Below are 12,912 nucleotides of genomic sequence, written 5' to 3'. Positions count from 1 at the left end.
AACCTAGAATGCCTTTACAGTTGTTGAGATTCTTGAATGCCTCTTAAAGGGAGACCAACCTGAGTCCTCAAGTTATTTATCAAGCACAAGAGGATGGATTTATGCTTTGGTGCTTTCTGTACAGCCAGGAGCATGACTGAACATGTCTCCCTTAATGCATGTTGTGTGTAAACTGCAGCTATCTGTACATGGACACAGACATACCGTATGCTGAGCAGGGCCATCTTAACAGCATTATGGGCCCTGGGCAAAGCAGTGTACTGGGGCCCCTAGGACAACTACTCACAGGAATAAAAATGTAAATGGTTGATAAAATTAAACATATATTTGCATGTTAGTATTAATTTAAAAATGCAGTAAAATGTAATAAATATGTTGCTGTATTTATATAATACAAGGTGCATTGAAGGCTTAACATACACAGATTAGTATGGGGCCCCTATGCTCGTGAGGCCCATGGGTTAAGACAGCCCTGATGCTGAACAGTTCTGTCAGCCCTTTGAGGTAGGCCACACCAGGAAACCAAAGCTAGGAGTGCTAATGCAGGTGGTCCTTGACTTACAGCCACAATCGAGGCAAGAATTTATTTGCTAAAAGAGATAAGCTTGTTCCTACAGCGGCTGTTCTTCTAATGCTGAAAATGATTGATCAAGGTGCACTGTTGATACATAAGCAACTCAAAAAGGAGTTACAGATAGTCCATGACTTATGACCACAATTGAGCCCCAAATTTATGTTGCTAAGGGAGTGTTAAGTGAGTTTTAGTAATAGCAATAGCACTTAGACATATATACCACTTTACAATGCTTTCCAGCCTCTCTAAGTGGTTTACAGAGTCAGCCTCTTGCCCCCAACAATCTTCGGTCCTCATTGGACCTACCTTGGAAGGATGGAAGGCTGAGTCAACCTTGAATCAGTCAGGATTGAGCTCCAGACTGTGGGCAGAGTCAGCCTGCAATACCACATTCTAACCACTGCACCACCAGGGTTCCTATTGCAACATCCAATCAACTACAGCAATAGCAATAGCACATAGACTTATATACTGCTTTACGGTGCTTTCCACCCCTCTCTAAGTGGTTTACAGAGTCAGCCTATTTTCCCCCAACACTCTGGGTCCTCATTTTACCCACCTCAGAAGGATGGAAGGCTAAATCAACCTTGAGCCTGGCGAGATTCGAACTGCCAAATTAAAGGCAGCTGGCAGTCAGCAGAAGTAGCCTGCAATACTGTACTCTAACCATGCGCCACCATTTTGCACCATTTTGTGACCTTTCTTGCCACCATTGTTAAGTGAATCCTTGCAGTTGTTAAATTAATAAAATTGTTGTTAAATAAATAAAATTGTTATTAAACAATAAAATTGTTCTTAAATGAATCTGGTTTCTCCATGGACTTTGTTTGTTAGAAGGTCGCAAAAGGAGGATTCCCTGACTCGGGGACATTGCAACCATCATAAATGTGAGTCAGAATAGAATAGAATAGAATAGAATAGAATAGAACAGAACAGAACAGAATATTGGCCAATATTCTCTATTGGCCAAGTGTGATTGGACACACAAGGAATTTGTCTTGGTGTAAATACTCTCAGTATACATAAAGAAAAGATACATTCATTAAGAATCAAGAATCATAAGGTACAACACTTAATGATAGTCATAGGGTACAATCAACAATCAAATCATACTAGGAAACAGTCAGTATAAATCGTAAGGATACAAGTAACTAAGTTACAGTCCTACAATCACAAGTGGGAAGGGATGGGTGATAAGGAGTGATGAGAAGATTAATAGTAATAGTAGTGCAGACTTTGTAATAGTTGAACAGTGTTGAGGGAATTATTTGTTTAGCAGAGTGATGGCTTTCGGGGGAAAACTGTCCTTGTGTCTAGTTCTGGTGTGCACTGCCCTATAGCATCGTTTTGAGGGAAGGAGTTGAAACAGTTTATATCTGGAATGTGAGGGGTCTGTAGATATTTTCACAGCCCTCTTTTTGACTCGTGCAGTATACAGGTCTTCAATTGAAGGCAGGTGGGTAGTAATTGTTTTTTCTGCAGTCCTAATTATCCTCTGAAGTCTGTGTCTGTCTTGTTGGGTTGCAGAACCAAACCAGACAGTTATAGAGGTGCAGATGACAGACTCAATAATTCCTCTATAGAACTATATCAGCAGCTCCTTGTGCAGGTTGAGCTTTCTGAGTTGGCGCAGAAAGAACATTCTTTGTTGTGCTTTTTTGATGATGTTTTTAATGTTAGGTGTCCATTTTAGGTCATGTGATATAGTAGAACCTAGAAATTTGAAGGTCTCTACTGTTGATACTGTGTTGTCTAGTATTGTAAGAGGTGGTAGTATGGGAGGGTTTCTTCTAAAGTCCACCACCATTTCTACGGTTCTGAGTGTGTTCAGTTCCAGATTGTTCCGGTTACACCACAAGGCAAGTTGTATAACCTCCTGTCTGCATGCAGGTTCATCGTTGTCTCGAATGAGACCAATCACTGTTGTGTCATCAGCAAACTTCAGTATTTTAACAGATGGATCGTTTGAAATGCAGTCATTGGTATATAGGGAGAAGAGATGTGGAGATAGCACACAGCCTTGGGGGGGGGGCCTGTGCTGATTGTACAGGTATCGGATGTGATTCTGCCTAGCTTCACCTGCTGCTTCCTGTCTGTTAGGAAGCTTATGATCCACTTACAAGTGTGTTCAGGTACCGCTAGTTGTTTTAATTTACTTAGAAGAGTGTCTGGAATGATGGCATTGAATGCTGAACTGAAGTCTACAAAGAGGACCCTTGCGTAGGTATTTGGAGATTCAAGGTGTTGTAGGATGTAATGCAGAGCTGTGTTAACAGCATCATCTGTCGATCTATTTGCTCAGTATGCAAACTGCATGGGATCTAACAGCGGATCTGTGATGGTTTTCAGGTGGGACAGCACAAGCCTTTCAAAGATTTTCATAACTACAGATGTTAGATCAACTGGTCTGTAGTCATTCAGTTCCTTGATGGAGGGCTTCTTTGGCACTGGGATGATGGTAGAATGTTTGAAGCAGGAAGGAACATAGCACATCTCTAGTGATCTATTGAAGATTCGGGTGAAGATGGGGGCCAATTGGTCAGCACAGACTTTTAAGCAAGAAGGAGTTATCTTGTCTGGCCCTGGTGCTTTTCCTGGCTTCTGTCTGTGTAATAGATCCTTGCACTTCTTTTTCTGTGATCACCAAAGGTTGTGAGCCAAATGGATTGGGGCCAGTTGTAGGAGGCTTGGCTATTGTTGGTGTGTTTGAGATGTGGGTTGTGGAGATAGGTGGCTATAGTTTCTTTTCAAACCTGCAGTAAAACACATTCAGGTCATCTGCTAGTTGTTGATTTCCTTCTGCCTGGGAAGGAGGTTTGTTGAAGCCAGTGATGTTTTTAAGAGTTTCCCACATGTTTGCTGGTTCATTTGTTGAGAATGGATTCTTTAACTTTTCAGAATAGCTTCTTTTTTGCTGCTCTGATCTCTCTTGTTAATATGTTTCTGGCCTGGTTGTATAGCATTCATCTGACAAGAGGTGAAATTTTGAATAGGTGACCCTGGGGATGTTGCAACAGTCAGAAGTGTGAAAAATGATCATAAATCACGTTTTTTCTGTGCCGTTGTAACTTCGGTCACTAAATGAACTGTTGTTAAGTCGAGGACGGCTTGTGCTACTGTTATTATAAGGTATAGTAATAGATTCTTGCAGTGGCCTAGAGGTGGAGCTCTCGCCTCACAGTCAGGAGGCTGTGAGTTCGATCCTAGGCAGAAGCAGATATTTCTCTCTCTGGGCACACTGAGAATATATCTGCTGAACAAAACTCCGCATTGCCAACAGGAAGGGCATCCGGCCATTCAAACACTGCTAGCTCCAGTTGCCCAAAGTCCACTCTTCAAGGGATTATAGGGTCGTTAAAAAATTATGTAATAAACTCTTGCAAGCAATCTAGAACTAAGGAGAAATTTCCTGACAGCTAGAACAATCAACCAGTGGAACGGCTTGCCTTTAGAAGTTGTGGGTGGTCCATCACCAGAAGATTTTAAGAAGAGATCGGACAACCATTTGTCTGAAATGGTATAGGGTCTCCTGCTTGAACAGGGGGTTGGACTAGAAGACCTCCAAGGTCTCATTTCTTCTACTCTACTCTACTCTACTCTACTCTACTCTACTCTACTCTATTCTTCATTCCAATATTCTCTCTTTCTCTTCTCTTCTCTTCTCTTCTCTTCTCCTCTCCTCTCCTCTCCTCTCCTCTCCTCTCTCCTCTCCTCTCCTCTCCTACTCTACTCTATTCTTCATTCCAATATTCTCTTCTCTTCTCCTCTCTTCTCTTCTCTTCTCGTCTCCTCTCCTCCTCTACTCTATTCTTCATTCCCATATTTTATTCTCTTCTTCCCTCTTCTCTTCGACTCTACTCTATTCTATTCTTCATTCCAATATTCTTCATTTTCCATATATTCTCTTCCCTTTTTCCGCTATGCTATTCTACTCTTATTCTTCATTCCAATATTTTCTTCTCTCTTCCCTCTTCTCTTCGACTCTACTCTATTCTATTCTTCATTCCAATATTCTCTTCTCTTCTCTCTCTCCTCTCTCCTCTCTCCTACTCTACTCTATTCTTCATTCCAATATTTTCTTCTCTTCTTCCCTCTTCTCTTCGACTCTACGCTATTCTATTCTTCATTCCAATATTCTCTTCCCTTTTCTGCTACGCTATTCTACTCTATTCTTCATTCCAATATTCTCTTCTCTTCTCTTCTCTTCTCTTCTCTTCTCTTCTCTTCTCTTCTTCTCTTCTCCTCCTCTCCTCTCCTCCTCTCCTCTCCTACTCTATTCTATTCTTCATTCCAATATTCTCTTCTCTTCTCTTCTCTTCTCTTCTCTTCTCTTCACTTCTCTTCTCTTCTCTTCTCTTCTCTTCTCTTCTCTCTCCTCTCCCTCCTCTCCCTCTCCTCTCCTCCTCTACTCTATTCTTCATTCCAATATTTTCTTCTCTTCTTCCCTCTTCTCTTCGACTCTACTCTATTCTATTCTTCATTGCAATACTCTCTTCCCTTTTCCGCTACGCTATTCTACTCTATTCTTCATTCCAATATTCTCTTCTCTTCTCTTCTCTTCTCTCTTCTCTTCTCTTCTCCTCCTACTCTATTCTATTCTTCATTCCAATATTCTCCTCTTCTCTTCTCTTCTCCTCTCCTCTCCTCTCTTCTCCTCTCCTCCTCTACTCTATTCTTCATTCCAATATTTTCTTCTCTTCTTCCCTCTTCTCTTCGACTCTACTCTATTCTATTCTTCATTCCAATATTCTCTTCCCTTTTCCGCTACGCTATTCTACTCTATTCTTCATTCCAATATTCTCTTCTCTTCTCTTCTCTTCTCTTCTCTTCTCTTCTCTTCTCTTCTCTTCTCTTCTCTTCTCTTCTTTTCTCTTCTCTCTTCTCTCTTCTCTTCTCTTCTCCTCTATTCTATTCTTCATTCCAATATTCTCTTCTCCTCTCCTCTCCTCTCCTCTCCTCTCCTCTCCTCTCCTCTCCTACTCTATTCTATTCTTCATTCCAATATTCTCTTCTCTTCTCTTCTCTTCTCTTCTCTTCTCTTCTCTTCTCCTCTCCTCTCCTCTCTCTACTCCATTCTTCATTCCAATATTTTCTTCTCTTCTACCCTCTTCTCTTCGACTCTGCTCTATTCTATTCTTCATTCCAATATTCTCTTCTCTTCTTCTGAAAGCCACCAGCCACAGGGCATGAGTAAGGCATAGGAAGGCAAACTTCCTTCCTCCCATCCTTCCTTCCACAGGTGAAGAATGAGCTTTTGGCCTTCGGCATCCCTCCCTGCTCTCCAAGCAACTCATAAATCATTGTGATGTTAAAAAAACAAAATCTTTAAACCTTAAGCCGAGAGTTAACAAAAAAAAAAAAAAACCACCACCCAACCGCAATCTGCCTGTCAAGAGCATAAACACACATATAAACTGATGAGTCATAGGCTCTTCCTTTATCATTCTCCAGGATTGCAGAGAGATCTTTACGGTCTCTTGTTCTCCAAGGATATGATTAATGAATAGCAGATTAAAAAAAAAAACACCACCACAGTCGATGTGGATAATGAGTTGGCAGGACAAGTTCCTAATCCAACCGGCACGTCTTGCATGGAACTGAAAGAGGGGTCGTAGAACCCCCGAAGCATACGAATCTCACCCATTTAGATAGATACAGATTAACAGAGTTGGAAGGGACCTTGTAGGTCATCTAGTCCAACCCCCTGCCCAAGCAGGAGACCCCTCACCATTTTTGACAGATGGCAATCCAGTCTCTTCTTGAAAGCCTCCAGGGATGAAGCTCCCACGACTTCCGAAGGAAACTTCTGTTCCATGGGTTGATTGTTCTCACTGTCAGAAAATTTCTCCTTATTTCCAGGTTAAATCTCTTCTTGTTCAGTTTCCATCCATTGTTCCTTTTTGAACTTTTGAGGATACCCCTGACTCTAGATTATTCGTGTATTGTGAATATGCCCAGTCTCTGCCAGTAATGGAGGTGAGAGGGAGAGACAATCTGAATATGTCCAGGGCATAACTAAAAGAGGAAGACTTAGAGGAGGAGGAGGAGGAGGAGGAGGAGGAGGAGGAAGAGAAGGAAGAGAAAGAGGAGGAAGAAGAGGTGGAAGAAGAGGAAGAGAAAGAGGAAGAGGAAGAAGAAGATGAGGAGGAGGAGGAAAAGAAGGAACAGGAAGAAGAGGAAGAGGAAGAGGGGGAAGAGGAAGGAGGAAGGAGGAGAAAGAGGAGGAGGAAGTGAAGGAAGAGAAAGAGGAGGAGGAAGAGGCGGAAGAAGAGGAAGAGGAAAAAGAAGATGAGGAGGAGGAAGAGAAGGAACAGGAAGAAGAGGAAGAAGAAGAGGAAGAGGAGGAAGAGGAAGGAGGAGGAAGAGGAGGAGGAGGAAGAGAAGGAAGAGAAAGAGGAGGAGGAAGAGGCGGAAGAAGAGGAAGAGGAAAAAGAAGATGAGGAGGAGGAAGAGAAGGAACAGGAAGAAGAGGAAGAAGAAGAGGAAGAGGAGGAAGAGGAAGGAGGAAGGAGGAGGAAGAGGAGGAGGAGGCGGAAGAAGAGGAAGAGGAAAAAGAAGATGAGGAGGAAGAGAAGGAACAGGAAGAAGAGGAAGAGGAAGAAGAAGAGGAAGAGGAGGAGGGAGGAGGAGGAGGAAGAGGAGGAGGAGGAAGAGAAGGAAGAGAAAGAGGAAGAGGAAGAAGAGGAAGAGGAAAAAGAAGAGGAGAAAGAGGAGAAAGACAAAGAGGAAGAAGAAGAGGAAGAGTGGGAGGAGGAAGAAGAGAAGGAAGAGAAAGAAGAGGAGGAAGAGGAAGAAGAAGAAGAAGAACAACAACAACAACAGTAACAACAGCAACAATGTGTGATAGGCCAGCACAAGAGGTGGCAGTTTTAATAGCTGCTTTTCTTGCGAGAGACCCTTCTTGCTTCCATGTTCTAAAAGAGTCGCCTTGCGGAGATACCCCCTCCCCAACCCTCCCCTCCTCCCTCCGAATGATTGTACAGCTGCCTGATACTTCCATCCACTTTGGTTAGTCTCGAACCTCTTAAAATTCACAGATTTTGGCCCTTTGCCACCTCCTCCCTGCAGGGTGGAGCAGAGAAAAGGGCAGAGGTAGCCTCAAGAATTCAGAAGTTGTGCCAAAGCCAAAGAAACGAGGGAAAAAAAATAAAAATAAAACAAAACAGGAAGGTAGGGAAGAATGGAGGAGAAAGAGAAACTCAGCATAGTGACTGGTTTTGAGACAAATTGATTCAACCTTAACCAACCAATCACTGGTTTCCCCTACCCCCAATCTTCAGAAACACACAAACACACACACAAACACACACACACACACAGAGAGAGAGAGAGAGAGAGAGAGAGAGAGAGAGCACCTCCGGTTTTGTTCCAACTTGCCTGGCTTGGTCAAAGCAATTAAGGGGAAGAGTTCCTTTCTGGATAGAGGGAGGCGACCCCAAAATTTTATTTATTTTCAGGCAGCGACCAGCAAGTTGATAGCCCCTCCGCCTTCAAGTAGCTGCCCGTGAAAAACAGGATTTTCCCCCACCCCCAAGGGAAGAGAGAGGTGTTAGCTGGGTTTGTCCATCGCACAAAGGGCACTTCTAGGCAGCCACGGAACATTCCCTACTTTATAAACCTTATAAAGTGATGGCTTCAGCTGGTGCAGGGTTCACATTGCACACTAACACGATGGCTTGCTTTCTCATAATCTTTCTTTCCCTCTCTCTCTTCCCGTCTCTCTCTCTCTCTCTGTCTCTCTCTCTCTTTCCTTCCTTCCTTATCCATCCATTCATATCTATCTATGAAGCCATCCATATTTATCCATATCCATCCATCCATCTCTGTCCTCTCTCTCTTTCTTCATCTCTTTCTCCATCCATCCATCCATATCTATGCAGCCATCCATATTCATCCATATCTATTCATCTGTCCTCTATCTCTCTTCCTTGCTTTTTCTCCATCCATCCATCCATCCATCCATCCATCCATCCATCCATCCATCCATCCATCCATATCCATCTATGCATCCATCCATATTCATCCATAACCATCCATCCATCCATCCAATCTATGCATCCATCCATATTCATCCATATCCATCCATCTATCCATCCATCCATCTATCCATCCATCCATCCATCCATATCCACCTATGCATCCATCCATATTCATCCATAAGCACCATCCCTCCCTCCCTCCATTCATATCCATCTATGCTTCCATCCATATTCGTGCATATCCATCCATCCATCCATCCATCCATCCATCCATCCATCCATTCAATCTACCTATGCATCCATCCATATTCATCTATAAGCATCTATCTCTCCATCCCTATTCATCCATATCCATCCATCCATCCAATCTATCTATCAATCCATTCATATTCATCCATATCCACCCGTCTATCCATCCATCCATCCCCCTCCCCCAATTTTAGAAACTGCTCACCTCCCTGACAGAGGAGTATGCTGGACCACACATCCTAGAGAGGATGGAAGGTGACCTTGATAAAGATATGCAGGAAATGCTGTCTAGGGCCGAAACATTTTTTAAATCTAGAAAAATGTGATAAAATTCAGAAATAGCTTGATACCTGTCAGCTCTTGAAGGTAGAATGGGCCAGGAAACCAAAATCACGCCTCCTATTTTAAAGAGCAGGTTACAGAAACAGGACCTTCCAAGACAGAATGCTTCTCCATCTCTCCTTCACTGACACAAAAACTAGGGAAGATCCTGTCTTGAGATGGCTTTCTCAAATTACACTTCTGGCCCCGACTCAAATTTCTCTTATCTGACCATTGTTTTGGCTGTGGATCTTCCTCCTGTTCCTCAAGGTTATTCCTTCTTCCCATGACATCCCTTTCCTAATTCACTGGGGTATAAGGAGGAGGTAGACCACAACCAGGCTTATGAAAGATTCTCTTATCTCACTAAAAGTAGTTTTAGCCTTCCTGTCGAATTGTTTTCCCGGTTTGGTCTATCTAGTGGGGCTGACTCAAATAATTCAGATAAATGAAAAAATTTGGAAAGGAGATGAAATCTCCCTTGGGTCCTATGGGGGAATGACTCAGCTTCTTCCAGGCCCTGCTTTAGCGTGGACCGGTGTTCAGGGAAGCAATTACCAATGCAATCCCAGAGCTGGGCTGCTAGAACAGCGATCCTCAACTTTCCGGCTTGGTGGACCGACTGGAGAGAGGGGATAGCAATAGCATTTAGACTTATATACCACTTTATACTGCTTTTCAGCCCTCTCTAAATGGTTTACAGAGTCAACATGTTGCCCCCAACAATTTGGGTCCTCATTTGACCCACCTCGGAAGGATGGAAGGCTGAGTCAACCTTGAGCCTGGTGAGATTCAAACTGCCAAATTGCAGGCAGCCGGCAGTCAGCAGAAGTAGCCTGCAGTACTGCACTTTATCATTAAGTGTTGTACGTTATGATTCTTGATTCTTAACGAATGTATCTTTTCTTTTATGTACACTGAGAGTATTTACACCAAGACAAATTCCTTGTGTGTCCAATCACACTTGGCCAATTCTATTCTATTAACTAACCACTGCACCAATGAGGCTCTTTCATGATGGTTTCGTGAACTCTGTTTGCATAAGCAGCATGCACACATATGCACTGCTTGCACAAATGGAATTTTGCGCATGTGCTTGCTCACCACTTGTGAGGTCCAGTTTCAAATGGGCCACAGCTCAGTAGTGGGCAATGGCCCGCAGGTTGGGGAGCCCTGTGCTAGAGCTTTTGATACAGATTAACAGAGTTGGAAGGGACCTTGTAGGTCATCTAGTCCCCCCACCCCCCACCCAAGCAGGAGACCCTACACCAGGGTCCCCAACCACCAGTCCGCGGACTGGCACCGTCCGTGGAACAAGTCCACCGGTCGCTTTGTTAAGCGCCGCTTATCTGTTTTGATGAAAAGTGCTTCCGGTGAGCTTTTCCGGTAGAAAGCTCACCGGAAGCACTTTTTCATCAAAACAAGATGGCGGTGCCCAGCTGATGTCGGCCGGGCCGCACGCATAAAAAAGGTGGGGATACCGGGCAGGCGGAAAAGGTTGGGGATCACTGCCCTACACCATTGCTGATAGATGGCAGTCCAGTCTCTTCTTGAAAGCCTCCAGGGATGAAGCTCCCACAACTTCCGAAGGCAACTTCTGTTCCATCAGTTGATTGTTCTCACTGTCAGAAAATTTCTCCTTATTTCCAGGTTGAATCTCTCCTGGATCAGTTTCCCATCCATTATTCCTTGTCTGGCCTTCAGGTGCTTTGGAAAACAGGTTGTTTGGACATGGTCTCTCAGTTTCTAGTATGAGATTTTAACCCAGACTTGGGCATTTTATGGCCCCTGGCCCACATCTGCCTCCTTGGCTACCCCTGTCTGGCCCGCATGAGGTCAATCAGAAATCAGATATAAATAAACATGCCCAAAATACAATTGCATTGCTGTTATTTTTGAAGGCGACTGCTATTCTTTTCTTCAATGTACACATGTGTGTATGTGTCTACACACTTTCACAGCCCTACTGGTTCAGCCCTCCAGAACAATCCCAGTTTCTCATGTGGCCCCCCCCTTAGGAAAATTAATTGCCCACCCCTGTTTTAACCACACCACCAAACTGGCTTTCAGCAATGAAGGAGAGGCGTTCAGAAAACGATCTGCACGGAATGTCAAAGATGGTAGATATGCTACAGCCCTGGACTTGAAAATGTTGCACGATTGTGCAACGGAGCCTCCATGTTTAAACGCAGTGTATCAGGGTATTTTAGCTTGCTGAAGGGAGGGGGGAAATGGAGGCAGGATGAACATCATCATTAGACCCTGCCTTCTGAGATTCTCATAAATGCTCTTTGGATGTTTCTCGGATGCTTTTGAGTGCTTCATCGGAAAGGGGCCCAGCGCATTCCAGAGCCAGAGGGGACAGGCTGCTTGCCCAACATGATGGCAGAGAAACCAAAACAGAGAAGAGCTTTGTCTTCCTGGTGCCACAAAAATGAGGAAGCTCTGGGGAATAAACTTGTTCTGGTTTTCAGACACCAGCAAGAAGAACTGCCACATCAAGGAGGCTGTGGCAAACCCTCTAAAAAACAATGTTGTCCCAACGGTGTGTTAAAATGGTGCCTTGGTTGAAACATGATCCATAAAAGGGAGAATAGAGTAGAGTAGAGTAGAGTAGAATAGAGTAGAGTAGACTAGAGTAGGCTAGGCTAGGATAGGATAGGATAGGATAGGCTAGGATACAGAGAAGAGAAGAGAAGAGAAGAGAAGAGAAGAGAAGAGAAGAGAAGAGAAGAGAAGAGAAGAGGAGAGGAGAGGAGAGGAGAGGAGAGGAGAGGAGAGGAGAGAGGAGAGGAGAGGAGAGGAGGGGAGAGGAGAGGAGAACAGAACAGAACAGAAATAGAAATAGAAATAGAAATAGAAATAGAAATAGAGTAGAGTAGAGTAGAGTAGAATAGTAGAGAAGAGAACAGGAGCAGAATGGAGTAGCGTAGAATAGAGTAGAGTAAAATAGAATAGAATAGAGTAGAATAGAAGTAGAGTAGAGTAGAGTAGAGTAGAGTAGAGTAGAGTAGAGTAGAGTAGAGTAGAGTAGAGTAGAGTACAGAATAGACAAGAGGAGAAGCAACTTGGAGGATGCCTGATCACTTGGATCTTCTGTACCCTGGTTGGATTCGTTAAACATGCTAATTTGGGGCAAAATGTGGTTGTGCAGTTGTGGGAAACCTAACTGTGAATCCATCTGATGTACATTTCTTTGGGGGTAGCAGGTTAGATGAAGGCAGCCATTCTGTTAAGCTATGTTTTCTGTGATCCAATCTGGATCGGCCAACAGGATCAGAGGTTTTATTGTTTGCTTGTGCTGCCCAAATGGCAGCCAGTGGCTTAATGGCCAGCTATCAATGCACCCCAATCAATATCTAAAAAGCCACATACAACAGGCACCATATAAATATCACATACAGAACAGTACATACTCTGCTAGAAAGATGGTCCCTGAAGATGGGTTCCATCCCAAGTCCGAAAACTCTGAAGACAAAACCTCTGGTGCCAGTTACTGACCCAGATTAGATCCTACAACATTATCCTGGGACATGTAATACATTCGCCTTCGTTATGTTTTGTGAGCTGTATGGATCCAGCGACACAAGGGTTGGATTCACACCAGAGGTGGGATTCAGCAGGTTCGGACCAGTTCTGGAGAACCAGTAGTGAAAATTTTGAGTAGTTCAGAGAACTGGCAAATCCCACCCCTGACTGGCCCTGCCAACCCCATCTATTCTCTGCCTCCCCTTGAGCCCCAGCTGATTGGCTGGGTCTTCTTTGGTTGCCCTGCACAGGAGAACGGAG

The 12,912-nt window shown here is 43.8% G+C and overlaps 1 protein-coding gene across 1 annotated transcript in view; it reads right to left on the bottom strand.

Moving 5' to 3' along the window:
- SEPTIN12 (septin 12) overlaps positions 1-12,912 on the bottom strand; it is an 82,378-nt gene that overhangs the window by 49,914 nt on the left and 19,552 nt on the right. The window lies entirely within an intron of this gene.

This window comes from Notechis scutatus, chromosome 12, assembly GCF_049901735.1.
Source record: "Notechis scutatus isolate UNSWTSFEM ecotype Mainland chromosome 12, rNotScu1.2, whole genome shotgun sequence".
Lineage (NCBI taxonomy): Eukaryota > Metazoa > Chordata > Lepidosauria > Squamata > Elapidae > Notechis > Notechis scutatus.
This window is presented reverse-complemented; position numbering and strand designations above follow the sequence as displayed.